The sequence below is a fragment of the Engystomops pustulosus genome, chromosome 5 (genome assembly GCF_040894005.1).
Source record: "Engystomops pustulosus chromosome 5, aEngPut4.maternal, whole genome shotgun sequence".
Classification (NCBI taxonomy): Eukaryota; Metazoa; Chordata; class Amphibia; order Anura; family Leptodactylidae; genus Engystomops; species Engystomops pustulosus.
Window position 1 is genome coordinate 16,493,866 of NC_092415.1, and position 21,068 is coordinate 16,514,933.

Sequence of the window (21,068 nt, forward strand, 5' to 3'; positions counted from 1 at the left end):
ATTTAGAATATATTCTGATACATTAAAAAAAAAAAAAAAAAAAAAAGTTTCTGCTCATGTCCCAGTTATTCCTCCGGATAATGCAGAAATAAGGTGCCCCTACCACACATAAATAGAATATAACACAATGTCAATTTTATGACAAGTTTATTCCTTTTGTTGTGTCATGTGTAGAGATGAGCGAGTATACTCGTCCGAGCTTGATGCTCGTTCGAGTATTAAGGTACTCGAAACGGCTCGTTGCTCGGACGAGTATTTCCCCTGCTCGAGATCGAGCATTTAATTAAAAAAACACAGTGAAGAACAATGAAGAATAGAATAAAAACAGTGAACACAGTGAACACAGGATCATTTAAGTGAAAAACACAGTGAAGAACAATGAAGAATAGAATAAAAACAGTGAACACAGTGAACACAGGATCATTTAAGTGAAAAACACAGTGAAGAACACAGTGAAGAATAGATTACAGATGTTCGGCACATCTGCTTACTTGTCGGCCAGCGCGGGGGAGACATCGGCCAGCGCGGGGGAGACATCGGCCAGCGCGGGGGAGACATCGGCCAGCGCGGGGGAGACATCGGCCAGCGCGGGGGAGACATCGGCCAGCGCGGGGGAGACTTCAGTGGAAGAAGAGGAGCGGATCCCGGGACAGCGTATCACCCCGACAAGTAAGCAGATGTGCAGAACATCTGTAATCTATTCTTCACTGTGTTTTTCACTGTGTTTTTCACTTAAATGATCCTGTGTTCACTGTGTTCACTGTTTTTATTCTATTCTTCACTGTTCTTCACATCTGATAACTTGTCGGGAGATAATATACGCGCGGAACAGTGAAGAATAGATTGCAGATGTTTGCATACATCTGATAACTTATCAGAAGACATTCTTTTTCAATTAAATAACACATTTTATTCCTGAACCATGGTCCCTTTGAAAAATGCTCGGGTCTCCCATTGACTTCAATGGGGCTCGTTATTCGAGACGAGCACTCGAGCATCTGGAAAAGTTTGTCTCGAATAACGAGCACCCGAGCATTTTAGTGCTCTAGTCATGTGTTATTCCTCCTGGATTCAAATATATATATATATACACACACAAAAAAACAAAAACACATGATTAGGCATGTTATACTTCCATTCCCATGAAGAATAACAGAGGACAGTGTTTCAGAGGATTTCGTAATTTTACCAAGTCAGTTAAGGAATAACCCATAAATAAGAACATATTTTTGTCTTTACTAAGATTTATTTTTTTGCAGCTGGCAATACATTAGCAGGAGGAATAACAGAGGAACAGCAGAACGCAGAACTATTTTTAAAGATATTTCACAATTGTTATTATGTGGCAAATGGAGACGGGCTATTGCTGAAGGGAGTCCTTGAGTCACTGACTTCATCAACCACAAAACTCATCTTAAAGGTGAGGCAGATCTCACCCTGACCGTAGGACGACAGTCATGCTGTGTTCTGTGAGCCTACACTTATCCCATAGTTTTCCTGTATGAATGGGCACAGTACTACTACTATTAACCTGTATGTAAAAGGCACAGCACTACTACTCCTACCCTGTATATATGATCGCAGCACAGCACTACTACTACTCCTATCCTGTATATATGATCGCAGCACAGCATTACTACTACTCCTATCCCAAATATATGGGCACAGCACTATGACTCCTATCCTGTAAATATGAGCAGAGCACAGTACTACTACTCCTATCCTGAATATATGGGCACAGTACTACTATTCCTATCCTGAATATATGGGCACAGTACTACTACTCCTATCCTGTATATATGGGTACAGCACAGTACTACTACTCCTATCCTGTATATATGGGCACTGCACAGTACTACTATTCCTATCCTGAATATATGGGCACAGTACTACTAGTCCTATCCTTATATATATATGTGTCACAACACAGTACTACTACTCCTATCCTGTATATGAGCACAGTACTACTACTCCTATCCTTTATATATGAGCACAGCGCTGCCACTTGTCATATATTATACACACACCTTTGCACTGGGCCCACCAATGTGTTAAAATGTCTATCTATGCCCCCATATACTCTGCAGCGCTCCGCATGAAGCACCAGTCTCCGGGTGACGAAACCACAAGTCTCTGACCATCTGTAGTAAACGTTCTGCAGACGGATCAGCACATAGTCACACGCAGAGAGCGCTGTGGTCTGGTCACAGGTGTGTATATAGAGATATATATATCTTTTACGCCTCTGGTCGTGAGAGGGCCGAGACATATGTCCACATCTCCACTGACCCCCGCGTCAGCAGCAGGAAACCACAGCGACATCTAGATTGCGTCAGAAAAAAAAAAAAAAAGGCGGGAAAAAAACCCCAGAATATTTTGCTTGCTATGTCCCTCTATACAGCTCACCAGGACACGGAATAAATAATTGTTAATTAAAGGGAGAGGACCGCGGTTTTCTGCCGCAGCGGCGATACTTAATGAAGCAGAATTAAACCGAGAAAGTAGGCCAAGGCCTGAGCGAGTGACTCGAGGAGCGGTTTTATAAGTCCTGACAGGTCCAGAGAACAGAGACTGATATAATCTGCCTCCAGTCCAGTCTGAGGGGATATTCCCATGTATTCCTGTCAGATGTGTACAACAGTGATCCGACCATACTGGTGTAAGGAGCCTGCCTGCAGCGTCGCCGCCACTACCAGCGTATCCTGGGAGGCCAGGAAGTCCCCAAGTGCTGCGACACCAGCCGAGCAATTATGGAGGCCTGGCTAAAGCGGACAGGAATAAAATAAAGCGAAAGCGAAGTAACATGAAGTAACATGTACAAAATTATCAGAGATTCTGGATTATCAAACCCTTCTGGCAAAGAACGTAGATGTTAACTAATCAAAGTGGTTGTTTAGGCTTAAAATATTGATAAGATATCCATTGAAAATGTCCCTTACAATCAGATTGTTGGAGGGTTCAATGCTCAGCCTCCTCATGAATCTCATATCCTGAGCAGCAGATAAACAGAGAATGTATGGAGCCCGGACCCTTATGAGGGATCCTAGTTATACCTTGATTTTTACCTCAGGTATAGTTTAGGCGGGAAAAATTTTTTTTTCCTTCCTCAACTTGTTGTCAACTTGATAGATTTCAGCCAGGGTGGCAACAGATTTTGATTGTATACAGCCATTAGCCACTGGTCAGGCGTTATCCAAGAACTCCGGATCAGCTGGACCTGTGTTGCCCATTTATGCTTTTTAATACCCCCTTCTCCACACGGCCATGATTACGTACCTGGGTAAAATAGCTTTTATTAAAGTGAATTCAAGAGTTTTATTCGCTTGAGATTCAGGTCAAGCGTAAATTTTATTACACTTGAGTTTTTTTTATTTTTCCCAAAGTTTGAATTTGTAAGCCAATAAGTATAGGTTGTCGCAAAGTTATTTTACCCACCTTGCTTTTGGTTTTGTGGTTATTGGTAATCTATTATTAGGTTAGATTGCATGACTTATAATCAGAAGAAACAAGAAGCAAACAGCGCCATTCTCTGTATAGTGGCTGAACAGGGTCCCCGCATCTTTGTTTCTTTCCAACAAATGAAAAAGAGCTGCAGTAATGTGATGTGCCCACAACACAGAGAACGGCGCTGTCCACTTCCTGTCCCATTATCTGCGTAAAAGTTGCCAGTTGTTGGACCCCCAATATGATATCAAAAGTTTTAGCCAAGAAAACTCCTTAATTGACACGTGCGACTACCAGAGCAAATCTGTTCCCGAAAACCCTCTGAATCAAAAAGCAATGAGACTGAAACTGTTGAAAACGCTATACATGTGGTCAGACGCAAGGTATGACACATCCCCCCCCTCTATCCAGTCACTCATTGAGTCTGAGTCACTCTGCCGGGAAATTTCCATGACATCATTAAAGCTGGCCAAGATGACATCAGACCTACATTGATCTTACAATAACTTCTGCTCATCTACAAGATGAATTTTGAAAATTTAGAGAAAAAAAAAATTCTCAAAAAAAAAAAAAAAAAGTTTATCAGCACCACAAAAAACAAAGTCTGAGGGAAACGTACCATGGAAACGATGCCTTGGTTATGAGGGACTTCTTTTCTCAGTCTTGTCCAGCCGCATTCTACAACCGGATCAGAACCTAAAAAAAGGAAATAACAAAAATAGCTATGGTTAGAAGCCACTAGAAACAGTTGTGCAAAAGGAACCTAGTGATCTCCTAAAGGGGCAAGATGCCCACAGATGTTACACGTCTATCTGGATCCTACTAGATCCAAAAAGTCTATGGTGACCAAGAGATGGTCCCTTGAAGGCAAACACTCTTCAGGTAGGTTATAATTGATGTGCACAACTCTACTGTCTCAATTGAAATGGGAGTCCTCTCACGACCACTTATCCCGGTCCCGAGTAAAATTTAGCATTTTACATTAAGAGACATCGCCCAACAACTGATAACCCATTTCCAAAAAGTTGTGGATCAACCTCAATAGAAGAACCTCCCACTTCCTGTAGAGAAAGGTCGGTGAAGATCCACCTTACAACAGTTAGTTTAAGAGCACCGTGTACACAGAAGTTCAAGGAGGAGCTACAGTGGAATATAAATCCGTATTTCACAGTTCTGCTGCTACTACAAACATACACAAAGGTATGATTTAACATCACTTCATGGACAATACCTAACACTGGCTGCAGAGAGTACAGAGCACAGCAGTCTTAAGACATACCCCCCAGCACACTTGAGTACCACCAACCTGAAATATAATTATTAATTCCACAGTCCTGCTCCTACTAACAACATACAAAAGGTACGATTACACCTCTCTCCATGGACAAAACATAGCATTGTTTGCTCCACAAAGCCTGCAGTGAGAACAGCAGTGTCAGGAAACACCCCCAGTGAACTTGGAGTAGCTAAAACCCTGGATTATAAACCCTTATTTCACAGTCCTGCAGCTACTAACAACATACACAAAAGGTATGATAAAACAGATCTACTGCTACAACACTCAAGACTCATGCATGGGGCATATTATTAAAAAGAAAATAATTTTTAAAAGATTTCCATGTTTTTTTAGAAGAAAAAACTTGTTGTTTTATTTATAACAGCTTGTCATATATCGCATTTATTGAAGAAAGCAATTCTCCGACTGTGGGAAATGTAACACGTGACGACTACATTCTACATATCGGGCTGTGTCATACGTTGACGCCAAGCACAACACGAAATGTTTTTCTCCAGGAATATGGGTGGAGACCCAGGGTGGAGTGTCAGACACCTGACAGACGGGGGTTACACCAAACCAACAAGGCTGTTTAGTATCCAGCATCATCATTAGGGCCTACCTATACCCCAAAAAAAGTTCCTGGATTTATACACCAAAACACAAGAAAAATAGATCAAGACAATAAATTTTTTTTTTTTTTAAATGTAAAAAGAATTTTAGGAAATTTTTTTTAAAAAAACTTTCAAATTCAAAGTTTCAAAGCACATCAACAATGAAAACTTTTTTTTTTGCTTAGAGGGTTGGGTATTTTTGCACACAAAAAAAAAAAAAAAAAAAAAAAAAAGGGGCAGGAAATCCCACATGACTTCTCACTCTCCAACAAAGACACACCTTACCGAGCTGTTAACCTGTGAAGCGTCAGTTCCTTTCCATCCTGTTCATCAGGATAGCTCTCCCAAAGACAATGGAAAAACAAAGAACTCAGTTGCTTAGTGCAGAGCTCTCAGTAACGGTCATCGCTCACATCTATCCACCATTTCCTCACACTGCTGTGCTCTTAGCTCTCTGCAATGGAACGTCTCCACAGCCCCTCCCCACTCCATAAATCACAATTTATTTTCTGCATCGAAATCACACAAAAGTGACAATATAGTCCCCGGGTTACATACAAAATTGGGGCCCGTAGGTTTGTTCTTAAGTTGAATTTGTATGTAAGTAACTGTATATTTTAAAATGGGAGCTCCAGACAAAATTTTTTTTTTTGCCCCAGTGACAATTGGAGTTTCCAAGTTTTTTTTTGCTGTAATTGGACCAATGATTATTAATAAAGCTTCATTACAGACACTTTATAGTAACATTCAGAGAGCTTCACCAGAGGTCACAGTGGGCAGAGGGGTCCGTCTTTAACTATGGGTCGTCTGTAAGTCGGTTGTATTTAAGTAGGGGACCGCCTGTGCATATTATATAAAAAAAAAAAAAAAAAAGGGAAGCCCACCCAATATATGGAGAACATTAAAAATATAATTGAACCCAGGAGCCCCACAGGGTAACAGTACTAACCACTGATGTACTAGAGGCCTGCTCTCGTCAGTGTCAGGTCTACCGTTTTCATCCATTTTTTTTAGCCATTCATGTCTAAGTCCACTTGCACTTGGTCGAGTCTAAGTTGGGATTTTGGTCCCATATATTTGGCCAGAATTGTTTCAGCAGAATTCAGTCAAATTCCAATCGTAGACCACATTCCTGTATGCATGCGGGACCAGTCCAGGTTCACAAACCACCTCAGGCGATGCCACACATGGTGTTTTGAATCAGTTTTTTGGCCCGTTTTTTAAGCGAAACGCATGTTTTTTGCTTAAAAATGGGCCAAAAACGGATTCAAAACGCCATGTGTGGCATCACCCTTAGACTCCATTCACAACTGCATCATGAAGACCAAATCGGAACATCATACCAGAGATAAAACTTTCCCTCACACCTGAGGGAACGCCCCACACAAGCGCCGACATCAGACATTGAAACGTTACCTCAATTGACCCAATCGTTGGTCAACGAGGTCCATCAACAAACTGGAAGATTTTCAAAAACTGATACGGAATTAGCTTACAAAAACGTAGGCACAATACGAGAATCCAGTTTTAATAGTAAACCCACCTGAGTGAGAGATCCACCACCGAGGGAGCGGTTGCTACAACTGAACAAAGTCTGGGGCCCTCAGGACAGATTTTTTTGGAGACCCAACTTAGGGAAGGCTTTAAATAAAAATCGAATGATCAAAAACTTTTTTTTTGAGATGACTAAAGGTTCCTGTTGCTCTGGATTCCTGGAATGTTTCATTAGTGGATTACAATGAGGTTGGATCTACATAGCTCTCCACCCCCCTTTTCACGTCTCCGCCACATTCAGCCATTTGTCTGTCTTGTGATGTGCTAATTAGCCGCCTGACTCCTTCGCACTATAAAGCTCGGGGTGTTTGATGAGGTCTAAAAGGCTCATTTTCTACAAGAAAACCCCCCCATTGACGTCAAGGGTTCATCCAACCAGTAACACTCGGAACTTCTCAAAAACATCTCGCCCAACCCCCAACCCATGTTCAGACAGAGTCTAATCACTAAAAACAGAAAACAAGGCCCCAACGTCCCATTCCCTGGCTAAACTGGACACTTGCGACACAGAATTTTTATGATTTCTTCAACGATGAAAAATTTATTTATTTATTTTTTTTACAATGAAACAGTGTAAAACATTCAAAAAGAACCTTCGACAAATTAAGGACACCTTCGCCAGGCAGAGGATTTAGCAAAAGGCAAAAACTGACAAATTTGAGCCATTTAAGAGAAAGTTAGGCCCCTTTCACGCGCGTTTTCTGCGCGTGCTTTTGACGCGCAGAACTTGCATTGCACTCTGACTCATTGTAACCAATGTGTCTTTTCAGACTTGCATTTTTTTCACGCACACACGTGCGTTTTTTTTTTAACGCGCGTTTAAATCTCGACATGCTCTACTTTTGCAAGTCACGCGCGTGAAAAACGCACTATACAAGTCTATGGAGACGCATCAAAAACGCATTGCACTCTGAGACACTTGCAAGTGCAATGCGTTTTTCACGCATCAATTGCCATAGAAAAGATAGAACTCAGCCCTCAGGCCATTTCACACGCATTTTCTGTGCGCGAAAAACGCATTGAAATTGCATTGAAAACGCGCGTGAAAAACTGAGACACTGAACAAACTCTGACTGAAAACTGATTGCACTCTGATGAGAAATGTCGGGTTTTCACTGACCAAACCCTGATCGCACCCTGATCAAACTCTGACGTGATCTGCAACGCAAGTGTGGAAGGGGCCTTAGTGTCCGAGGTACAGGATGCGAAAATCAAAAATTTGTGTTAACGAGATCCAGATTTGCACAATTGAAGCCAAGGTGAGATGGCTCCCATTACTGAACTATAAAGCCGAAAGCCCAAGACACATCACCGATCCAGCAGTCACATGACTGCCAACAGTAAATACACACGGTAGTCCTGTGTATTTATCTTTCTAGCTTGGAAACATGATGGAAAATTGACTTTTTTTTTTTTGTTATGCAAACACTTATTTTTCCTCATGCATCAGCCTCAAGACACTACATTTTCGTTAGAATTCAAATTTACAGATTACAAAGATTTTATGCCATTTGACCCTATCCACAATACAAGAGCTCCCTTCTTCAAAAAAAAAAAACAAAAAAAACTAAAAAATAAGACCCTAAATCAGTGGTGGTGGACCTACGGCACCCAGAGCCCTCTCTGCGGGCACCCAGACTGTTGCCCTAGCACATTGTTCACCTGGCAGGATTTAAGGCAGGGGCGTATCTTGAAGGGGTGCAGAGGGTGCGGTTGCACCCGGGCCCAAGAGGCTTAGGGGGCCCCTAAGGTCTCACTTTCCCATATGAGAAGACTAGTACTATGAACAATACATTATAGTCGGGGGCCTGGCACACTTTGCACTGGGGCCCATCAGCTTCTAGTTACGCCACTGATTTAAGGCCTCCTCCTGCAGGCTATCCAGGATGTGGCGCAATCAGCGCCATTTCAAACATTGTTGGCTTCTGCTTTAGAGCCAGCGATACTTCCGCTTCAGGGGGACCCTCGTGCGGAGCTACAATTATAAAACGAATGTGTGCTCCTTCTAACAACTGTACTGACGTCTTCAGGACTCCAATACAATTGAAAGATGTGACAGAACAGGGAGGAATATGTAACTGCTGTGTGGGTCCTTGGTAAAGAAGTGCGTTTTGGTTGTAGTTTAGGCACTCAGCCTCTGGAAGGTTCACCATCAATCGCCTAAATTGTCCTAGCAGGTATTTCACATGGATACAAAGGGGGAGATTTATCATAGGTTTCTGAGGTAAAACTGTTCTAGTTGCCCATGGAAACCAATCAGAGCTCAGCTTTCATTTTCCCACAGCTGTTTATAAAATGAAAGCTGAGCTCTGATTGGTTTCCATGGGCAGCTAGAACAGCTCCGCTCTAAGAGACTCATGATAAATCTCCTTCAAAGTACTTACCCAACTCAAACAACAGAGACACTATTGCAAAATCAACATCCCAAAAGACATCAGACCTATGTGGGTGCTCACAGAGAGAAATTACAGGCCTTTAATTTAAGATCAGGGCCTACATCCCACAGAGGACTATTGCTGGGGCTGCCGGAAATGACCAACCAGTCCCTGACACAGACAACCCAGGAATTCATTTTGCCTTTTGACTATGGAAAAAAGGTACTGGAGAGGCGGCCATATCGCTTGTGATTACTAAAATTACAAAACTACAAAAATGCATCCTAATTTTAGTGTATGAGCCAGAACTGTAAGAAAAGCTCTGTCGCCTATAACAACCAATCATTGCGCAGCTTTCATTCAGTCTCGGTAGCTCAATAAATTAAAGCTGATCTGCGATTGGTTGCCATGAAAAACATAGAACTTTCGTTTTAGTCAGATTCTACATAAGGCTTAACAAGGCCAAGAACAAAGTCCATCAACCCCCGGGACAAATCTGAAGCATTTATACAACGTCCAGTCCTACTTTATGCTTTAGGGCCTCCTGCAGATGTTTTGGAAATGAGGTCACACACTTTTCTCAGCTTCTAGGGGGGGGGTGTCACATGATTGTGTTACCTAGCAACTGATCCACAAATATGGCAGCCCACGGATGACACCCGTGTGGGCTCTGCATTTTTTCACAACCCCATAGACTTCTAGGGACCTCAGGGACAAAAACACACGTTCATGTGCACGGGCCTATTGTAATCAATGCGTCACCCACAAAAATAGAAAAACGGAACACAAATGAAAACAACGTTCATTTACATGTAGATAATAACTGGATTAGTAATATTTTTGTGGTAAAAAAAAAATATTTTGGTAGAACTTTCTGCGCGTTAAAAGTAAATAATATCAATATGAATAGTGGGTATTGTGTTAGGACATTGTGTTAGGACATTGTGTATAAAAAAATCCAGTCCACAGTTTACGTACAGGATAGGTTCTTTAGGTTTGTTCTTAAGTTGAATTTGTATGTAAGTCGGAACTGTATATTTTATAATTGTAGCTCCAGACAAAAAAGTTTTTGTCCCAGTGACAATTGGAGTTTCAAAGCAAAGTTTAAAAAGCAAAGTTAGATCTCAATAAAAATTAAATTATGCCAAAGTAATAAAAAAAAAAAAAAAAAGAAAGAAAAGTACATGTAAAAAAAACACATAAAAAAAGAGTCCAGCAAAAAAAAGTGTAACACACAGGATCCGGCGCACTAAACTCGACAAAGAGAAACTGAGCTTTGCACAGGAAATCACTTGACCATTGAACTGTGCTTTCATGCGGTGAATGCCAGTAAGGTCCCACATGACAAATCCGCTCGCTGCCAGAGAAGACTGCGTGACCATATGCTGCCGTTTCATTTAAGGCTGTGGAAAAATACTGATTAAACCCCTGTTTTTTTTTTTTTTTGTGAAGGGCCTCAGTGAATTCACACTCATTAACTCCTGATCATCGCCCCGTCATAAGCTATGCGAAAAACAGACCCGGCTCGGCTTTCATCGGGTCACAGTCCGGCTTGGAAAGGGTTAATAAGCAGATTCACAGCTGTGACGGCTCCGACCACGACAAACTGACGAAAGCGGTGGCCATTTTGTTTTCCCAAACTTACAAAAAAAATAAAAAATTCTCACCGACTGAAAATCTTCCTACTCCCCAAATATTTCCCTCAGCCATTTGCCTTGTGGATTAGCAATAAAGTTTTGTTATTGTTAAACGGTTTTATTAAGTCGATATTTGTACAAATCTTTATTTAAAAATAAACCTTAAAACAAACATTGGAGGCAGTGCTGTGCTCTTCTAGAGGATTCGGGGAGGGGAGGAGGGGGGGGTCTTGGTCATTAGGGTCACTTAATGCTCAATTAAATTAAGGCACGAGGAGACAAACTGGTGCCGCCACCTGCTGTCTCGGCAGAGCCTCATGTGATGGAGACACTAGGCGCGGCTTTAGTGGCCACCACTCAACATCTTAGGGGGTGGGGGGGCTATATAGGGCTAGTATTAAGCCTCGGCATTAAAGTCCCTTATATATTTAAAGGCAAGGGCGCGGTTGAGTTACTATGAGGATCCTGTGATAGGTCTAAAGGCCTACTCAAAGTTAGATCTTTGGAACCTGTCCTTGTAGCGGAGGCATCCTGCACTGCATCATCAGCATTCGGTGCACGAGGGGTGTGGCCTTGAGTTTCAGTGCTTCTCCTGCCCCAATCCAAAAACAATCCATTCAGCCTTGATGGACAATCAATGGGGCAAATTTACTCATCCCGTCCTGCCGCAATCCCCGATTCGGACGGTCTGACGAAGATGAAGTCCGGCGCGATTCACATAGCTTGTGCGCCCATGTGCCTGCATCCGTCGCTTCCCCGCCGGAGTTCACCTTCTTCCTGGCGCTTGTAAGTGCGTGTCTAGCAACACAATTAGAAATGTTAAATCCCGTGCGCAGTCTGAACCCATCGAGTTGTCCAACACCGCGCGCCCCCGATTTGTGTTGCGTGCAAAACGGTGCCAATGCGTCAAAATCCGATCGTGTACGCCAAAATCCCCTGTTAAATCAGAAATTGTCAGGAAACCTGACGAAAATGCGCTCCGCGGACCCTTCGGAAATGAGCCCCAATGTCTCCATTGTGGGCTAGAGTGCAGCGGACTCTGTAGCCACGCCCATGGTGCACCAAAACGGTCATTTGCATATTTTTCATATTTTTTTTCTACTCTGGCCATAGGTTCTCTCATGAAACGCATGGTTAAGATGAAGGACACTTCTCTAACAACTGGTGCTCGACAACAGGCATCCCCGATGCTACCCAAAATGTGCAACGGAAGGAGACACGGACATAAACGTATAATGTGAAAAGCCACTGTAATGCCAAAAAAAACGACCTTAAAAACGGAAAAATTAATCCTTAAAGCACAAACAAAACTAAAAAGACACCAATGGACGTCCCACAATCCCATGCAGCCACAGCGTGATGTGAGCGACGGCAGAGCGGCTACATAAAACGGGAAGGGGCACAAGAGACATCTTCGTGTATCCCATAGCAACCAAGCTATATATAGCGATGACTACCAGGCCGGACAGGCACCCACATAGGATACTAGATATCTGAGGACCGAGTGGGAGAGAGGGGGGGGGCAACATGCCCTTAAGGGTTTCAGTAAAGCTGGGTGTGATAGAATCCAGCTCTCCGAGACGCACACAGAAGCGCGTGCATACGTTAGGCTAAAACTGAGCTGATGAGTCATGAAGATCGTGTGATGTCACTCCTGGCAGGGGAGCAGCACATCCCACAAAGACGAGCAAAGCCAGGCTTGTTCTATATCGAGCGAAGGAGAAGAAAAAAAAACCCTCCGCACAACACAGATGCAGCGCAGGGATCAGGCCAAGAATTCCAGGGAAGAAATGTACCATATAAACCGGCAGCAGCATTCACAGAGCGGCAAACAGATGCTACACGACCCAATAATAATAAAAAAAATAGGATTTAAAGGGGCGCTCCGTCTTACACGCTCTGAGGTCCGAGTCACTAGAAACGTAGTCCTCGTTCACACAGCCGTATCACGGGTAACGCAGATCAAAGGGGCATCAATTAAAGTCTAAACTTGTGATCACATGTCAGGAGTGAAATACGACACGGAAGGCGACGCTCGGATTTCTTCCACAGATGTGCGGCAGGTGGGCCGAGTATTGTTATTTAATACGGCTAATCCACAGCTTTTCCATGTTGTATAAGGAGCATGCCCCTTAAGCTGCCCCTGGGGGGATATAAGGATCAGACAAGTGAATTTGAACTTCCCTCCTCCCCCACTCATTACACACGTGCTACTAGGTCAGGCCGAGCATGCATGTGCACCAGGGCCGGCACCAGAACTGGGCATTCCCAGGCAAATGCCAGGGCCCAAAACTGCTGGGGGCCCACATAAGGCTGTACATAATGAATCCAAGGTGGGTGAGGGGGGGCTGCATCTAATGAATCCATAAGTGATACGGGGGAGCTTTATATAAAATAACCATGAGGGGGCTGTTTGGGATGATAAACTAGGAAATATTTTAAGGAACAGGAGACCATTTTAGTTTCTGAATTTTTAATGCTGCCATGCAAGTTCACTGCAAAGGGGCCACTGAGGCTCTGTCACCCAGGGGCCTACTGAAAACTGGGGCAGACTCCGATGTGTACGGAGGGGTCCAAGAGCATTATTCATGGCTATTGTCCAGACTCAGACCACCAAACTGATCATATCAGTACAAACCTAAACCCAGACCAGAAAGGGCAGAAAATTCTGCCAAGATTGGGCCATGTGAAAGCAGCCCAAGAGAGGGGGCAGACATAAGGCACAACTTCTAGAGTGGCCTAAAAAATCCAAAGAAGGACAAAAGGTCCAAATGTGGGCAGGCCTCAGAGCAGTCGCCTCTCAAACCTGTATTTTTGACATGTGTCATGCAGAAAAACTGTATCCCCCCCCCCCCAACCTTAAAAAGGTCCTGTCTCAATCTACATGAAGGTCCAAGTAGGTCAACCATAGCGATTTTTGTGTGCACTCTTTGAATGTTTGTAAAAAAAAAAAAAAAAACACACTTGTTTCCTGAGGAAAAAGCGGCCATGTTTTTCAAATCCAACATCCTCTGTAAGTCTTGTTCACATCTGCAAAATGGCCACCAAGGAGGACACCAATGACCGTCATTAGAATGGGTTCCACCAGCCGTCTGAGCGATACACAGTGCCAGCCAGAAGAACTCACATGACAATGATTCCTCTCATCACCTCATCTTCAGGCTTCTTGCGCCTCGTGAGGCCTTGACTTGCTCCAGGCCTGACTTTCTCCGAAGGCAAAGCTCTGCAGAGACACGCAAGACTGAGCATAACTCCAAGGAGCGCTCATCCAAAACCAGGAGACCTCCCACCCAGGGGTAAGGTTCAGTACACGCAGCACCACATCTATGTGAGGAAGAGTATATAAGAGACATATTATACAGCCAAACCTGTCCGAGAATCTGGTATCCGGCGATCCAACAACCCAGGACAATAAAATCTACATGACTGCCACCAGATCCACAATCTGTAAAATATTACTCCACGCACTAGGAGTTCTGTCAAAAAATAAACCCAATTACCATATATACTCAAGTATAAGCCTGAAAACCTAAACTCAGCTTATACTCGAGTAAAAAAAATATAGGTTTTACCAGGTTTTTGTGGTAAAATTAGGGGCCTCGGCTAATACTTGGGTCGGCTTATACTCAAGTATATACGGTATTCTTCCAGACTCCAGATTACCCAAGTTCTGTACTCACACTGCTGTGCTCTCTTCTGTGCTTTTTAGCCACACCTTCCGCTGTAGTTTGCAACCAGAAGCCCATTACAGATTTTACACAGAGTAAAGAGGACAGATTGTGTGTGAGCTTCATGTGGAAATCTAAGAGCGCAGCAGTGTTAGGACACACAACCAGAGCATAGAAATTGATTAGGAGGTTTGCTGCTACAAAAAAAAAAAAAAACCAAAAAAAAAAAAAACACTGGTTTTGTATGATGGGGGAAGGGCTGTGGATCCCTTTCTCAGCAATGTGAGGACACCCCCCACCCAAAGTACTTAGAGAAGCTATAATCGTAGAATTGTACACTACCATATTCTACAGTTCTGCTGCTACTAACAACAACATGCACAAAGGTATAAGTACACATCTCTGCAGAGACAATACCCAAAACAGGACATGGCCCATAGCACACAATCCTGGAATATACATCCATTTTTCATAGTCCTGCTGCTGCAACATGAACATAGGTACGAATACACAAAGGTACGAATACACATCTCTCCAAGGACAATGCCCAACACTGTCTGCAGATAGCATTGAGCACAGCTGTGTGAGGACATGGTAATAGCGCACAATCCTGGAATGTAAAATCGCTATTTCGCAGTCCTGCTGCTACCAACAACATGGTACTGTCCAAAGTAAAACATGGTCACGACCGCTGAAGCATTCATTTTGAGAAAGCAGATTTGGACTCTTGTGCATCCTTTAACTTAAAGGGGTTGCTAAACATTTCTACCAAAAAACAGCCCCACACCTGGCCATGGCCCAAGCCAATATTGAAGCTTATCTATATGGAAATAAACAAAATTTTGTTGCAATACTGCGCACTACCCATGGTCAAGTGGGCAGTATGGTGGCTCAGTGGTTAGAACTACAGCCTTGCAGTGCTGGGGTTCTGGATTCAAGTCCCAAAAAGGTCAACATCTGCAAAGAGTTTGTATGTTCTCTCCGTGTTTGCGTGGGTTTCCTCTGGGTCCTCCGGTTTCCTCTCACACTCCAAAACATACTGGTAGGTTGATTAGATTGTGAGCCCCATTTGGAACCGGGACTGATTTGGGAAGCTTTGTGCAGCGCTGCGTAATATGTGTGCGATATATAAATAAAGAATTATTATTATTATTATTATTATTATTATTATTAGTGGGAAGTGGTTTTTGAAACCCCAGACAATCCCTTTAATTCTCAGCGGAAGTCATATTTACCGTGTCACCCTGAATTTTCCATCGCCTTTTGTGGCAGCAGAACATTACATATATTCTTCACTGCAAAGTTTTCGGTGGCTACTGCATGCGCCCCTCTCCCCCCCCCCCCTTTAGCAGTAAAGGGGTTAATGCAATTTGTATTTCACTGTAATTCCCCCCAGCCCTCCGCTTTACCCTGTACTCATCCCACTGGTACAAAAGACGTTTGGATGGACCAATCAGCGGGCCCGGCGCCCCCCTCCGAAACGTTACGGTGAAAATTGCTCTTCATAAAGCCACTCGCAGCAAGCGGCGCGAGGAATTGTTTAACAGATTACAGGATCGGGGCTCCAGTTTACATAAGAATAAATAGAGACGTCTGATACAATCTACCTATCAGCAATCATAACAACCGCTGCTTTCCATTCACACTTCCCTCAGAATAGCCGCCGCAGATAATAGCCGATCCGGGAGCCGGCGACTCAGGGACAGGAGGCGCGCACCACAATAACCCGCAATCCAGAGATCTCATTTATATAATAACCAAGGTATTTCACCGCCGACACCATTTAACATTATCTTAATAAACTATTTCAATTTCTACATTTTCACAACCCCAGGAGCTTGTAAAAGGCTTCGCGACAAATGAAAAACCTGATCAAAAATACTCGTACACAACAAGTACACAACGCAATGACGTGAAATAGTAATAACAGAAGAATCAGTCACATGGGAGTTATGATTGGACACATCTATCCTGTAGACCCACACCCTTACCTATCCACCCTCATCTCTATGCCTCCATTTTTTCTATATTTCACACTAGTCCATTTCTCCCCACATTTCTCCGTTACCCGCTTCTCAATTGCTCTTTGCCCTCATTTCTCAAAGCCCCTCATCTTCCTATGTTGCCCCCCTTCTTATTTCTCAATAGCCCTCATCTTCCTATGTTGCCCCCCTACTTATTTCTCAATGCCCCTCATCTTCCTATGTTGCCCCCCTACTTATTTCTCAATGCCCCTCATCTTCCTATGTTACCCCCTTCTTATTTCTCAATGCCCCTCATCTTCCTATGTTGCCCCCCTACTTATTTCTCAATGCCCCTCATCTTCCTATGTTGCCCCCCTTCTTATTTCTCAATGCTCCTCATCTTCCTATGTTGCCCCCCTTCTTATTTCTCAATGCTCCTCATCTTCCTATGTTGCCCCCCTTCTTATTTCTCAATGCCCCTCATCTTCCTATGTCCCCCCCTTCTTATTTCTCAATGCTCCTCATCTTCCTATGTTGCCCCCCTTCTTATTTCTCAATGCTCATCTTCCTATGTCCCCCCCTTCTTATTTCTCAATGCCCCTCATCTTCCTATGTTGCCCCCCCTTCTTATTTCTAAATGCCCCTCATCTTCCTATGTCGCCCCCCTTCTTATTTCTCAATGCCCCTCATCTTCCTATGTTCCCCCCCCCTTCTTATTTTTCAATGCCCCTCATCTTCCTATGTTGCCCCCTACTTATTTCTAAATGCCCCTCATCTTCCTAGGTTCCCCCTACTTATTTCTCAACACCCCTCATCTGTCTATGTCCCCCCCCCCCCTCCCCAATTCTGTAAATGAAAATGAGCAACTTCCAGGAGCTTAATGGAGGAGCTTCTAGCTTAGATGTTAGTTCCAACTCTGAGAGAGACCAACATTTTTTTTCTTTTCTCCGTTGAAACAAACTGAACAGAACTATGCTCCTTGTTGGGATTGATCTACGATTCGAAATGTATAGGGGCACCTCAAGCCTCTTCTATGGGCAGACATTGGGGGTAATATTTAAACACAATTAAACACTTGTTCCTATGGGATAAAACTGTAAGAGATCGGATCTCAACATATAAAGAAAAATGCATTGACATTTGGCAGAACATGCAGGTATATAGTGGACATGCAGGGAATAGCTGAAATGAAATATAAAGTGATGGCTGGAGTAATGAGTATAGAAGGATATACAATGTAGATGAAATGTGCATTTACTTAAAAGTTTCTCCTCTTAACCTCCTCTACCAAGTTCCATCGACATCCATCTGACTTGTATGGCCAACTTTAGGGGGTTTTCCATTAAAAGGGTATTTATGACCTATCCATACAAGCTGGGCTGCAGTTCCAGGAGACTCAAGATCTGGTTCCAGAAAGACTTGGTATCCGAAACGAAGACCTTATAACATGAAGGTCCAGTCTGTCCATTTTCATGACCACCGAGATCCTGATGCCGTCACCTGTGCTCAGCAGCTGGGTCAGCACATGGCGCTGTAGAGGAGACAGCTGCACTCCAGAAGAACCATCAATAAATAGCCGATGCCATTGTCTATACATTGGCAACACCCGCTGGTGACCGGATCACCAACCTCATTGACAGCTGCCTTATGCAGGTGCTAGACCTGGACCTTCAGGGAACGCTGCTCCGCGAGAAATCCGCCCTTCAATCTGTATAGATCCGTCCATAGAAAAGACGACAATACTTATACAAGAGTTAAGCACAGGTTGGCACAACGTAATTAAAGACAAAACAGGATCTAGATTTAATCACATAATACCGCGCTTCTAGGCCTTACGGGAAAACATAAAACGCTACAAAGAGTCTTTTTAATATCCCTTTAAATCCCCAGCCTCCCCGTTGCCCGTAATGTCTATTCGCTGACATAAACTGCAGCATCAACTTCCCACGGCTCCAACGCTGCAATGTGCCCAGAATCTAATAAGTCACTGCAGTGACGGAGCCCCGGAATATAACGCAAGGATAAGCCTGCGGAGAACTGCGACTACACCAGTGGTACTGGGTCTGGACATGGCGCTGACGTTATTATAGAACCTCGTATATTACAGTCATAGGGGGCGATATATCAAGCCTTGTGCTCCAGAAATCTGGACTCAAAAAGTCACAAAATAGAATCTGCTCAAAAATTTTGCAACTTGTTGCTGGTGAAAGAGTAAGCCAATTTTAGGAAAAGCTGTAATGCAAATTTTGGCTCAAATATGGACGCCTTTGGTCCGCCTCATTCGTATGTGGTGTTCAAAGATCTTCCTCCGTCTAATACTAACTAACGGGTCGTGAGCTTAAAACTTAATAGCTGGTTGCCTTTATATCTGTACGGCTCAGTACTACGAGATTCTGGGGCATTGAAAGTTGGAGATGTGCCCACTTATTTTAGAAGACAAATATCTGGGACATCTTACTCCTGCACAGGACAGATCAAGAACATTGTTGGAACAGATAGTCTTGAAACATCTGCCAAGGGTTCTGCAGCATAAATCGCGCTGCACCAGAGTTAGGTGGTATCTAGACCAGCAGCACATTGGCTCAGTGGGTAGTACTACAGCCTTGCAGTGCTGGGATCCTGGTTTAAAGTTCCACCCAGGTCAACATTTGCAAAGAGTTTGAATGTTCTCTCCGTGTTTGTGTGGGTCTCCGGCCCACAAGCCAAAACATACTGGTAGGTTGATTAGATTGTGACCCCCATTGGGGACAGGGACCAATTTGGTAAGCTCTGTGCAGCGCTGCGTAATCTGTGTGCGCTATATAAAGAATAATTATTACTATAAAAATGCACGGTCATTAAATATTTCCTCCATCGAGTTGTGGTCAAGTGAAGGCATCTGCTAGAACCTCCAAGTCAAAAAAGGAGGTCACGAGATTAAGCAACACTATAAAAATCAGTCATAATGAATGGAAATGTTGCCAGTGGCGCACATCAAAAAAAAAAAAAAAAAAAAAATAATCAACACAAGTTCGATAGGAATCTCCTAGATGGATCTGACCTTTCAGTTCAAGATACTTTGACATCTTGACCTCTTCATCAGAGGAGCTCTACAAGGCATCCTAAGCTAAAATAATCCCCCACTGGAACAATCTTAATTTGTGATGGTGCAAATCTGAGCTGACCCCTATAACCTTCCATTGTCTGTTCTAGTCACCATGTGGCACCAACCTGGACATTTTGTGGTTGATGACTTTTTCATAAGCTGTCCAACAGACATCCCACTGCCAGATCTTGACAGGACCATCAAAGACAACCAAAGTTTCTCCAATCTTAAGGAGTAAACTCTGAGGCCCACTATGCCCATGATCTTTCCAGGAGCCAGGCTTATGTTACCATGAGTAGAGAAAAGAGCACAAACAACAAGATCATGGTACCACTTTACTAACCAGAAGACATGTCCTTCCATTGAGATAACGTATGTAGTCATAGCCAGTAAGGATTATATCAATGGGAAACCAGGCCTTGGTCTCACTCTCAAAAAAATATATGACAAATATTAAGAGTAAATTTTTCAAAAACTCTCAGTTTCAATAGAAGAACCAACTGGATCACTACAAATAATTGGGTTACTCCAAGTCTCTTAAACCAAATCTTTTAATTCTACAAAACCCAAGACAAACTTCTAAAGGACCTCAAACATTTCAGAGAATAAATAATAACTTACCCCTTTCTACACCAAAGACCTCCACACTACAGACTTCCAGAACTTGGTCAAGCTCTGGACAGGAAACCACAAGGCATCTGAACTGTCCTAAAACATTCTGACTCCCTCCGCTCAAGATGAGATATTTTCTTTTACTACGGCAGCTGGGCCTCGGCACAAGCAGGAAGACTTTCACATGAGGTAAGATCTGTCTGCCAGATTTTCTATACTAGGAACCAAAACCTTCTTTTACCCAACCACAAAAATAGTTTTGAGATGAGTGTGTGACTAACTGTTCTGTCAGAGAAAAGCTTTAATCTGGTTGTCTACTCCTAGATGGTCCACGAGAATAAAACACAGTAAAGCAGCTTCCACCATACTTATTGTTCCTGTTACCAGTGCTTGGAGACCACATCGGGATAGGTTCCAAGCAAGTTCCAATGTGTATCGATGCCTTGACGTTTAACGGCCATGGATTCCGAGAGTCATCTATGATAATAAGAGTCATGTAACAACATCATGAATGGCCATAAGACGGTGCGGCACAACATTCAGTGCTGGAAATATGACCGACAAGCCACCATTTTTTTATGACATCAAGCCACCATTTTTTTTTTGTTTTCGCCCAACAGTCCGTCATCCGCTGTGTTGGAATATCCATTTCAGAATGGACCCGCAGGTAATTAAGACACTTAAATTAAGCCTCACACACAAACATAATTGTGTGCTGTGAACTATCCGCACACACAGCAGCTCGCTCACGCCGTTGTTGATTTAGATTGTGCACAATCGCAGGGAATGTGCTTTGTGCAGCGCTGCGTAATCTGTAGGCGCTATATAAAAGAATTATT

The 21,068-nt window shown here is 43.3% G+C and overlaps 1 protein-coding gene across 1 annotated transcript in view; it reads right to left on the bottom strand.

Annotated features, from left to right (window-relative positions):
• Positions 1-21,068, bottom strand: part of ZHX2 (zinc fingers and homeoboxes 2) — a 41,658-nt gene that overhangs the window by 16,168 nt on the left and 4,422 nt on the right. The window contains exon 2 of the mRNA XM_072151239.1: positions 4,064-4,140. The gene's annotated coding sequence lies outside the window, so the exon portion shown is untranslated. The remainder of the gene's footprint in view (positions 1-4,063; positions 4,141-21,068) is intronic.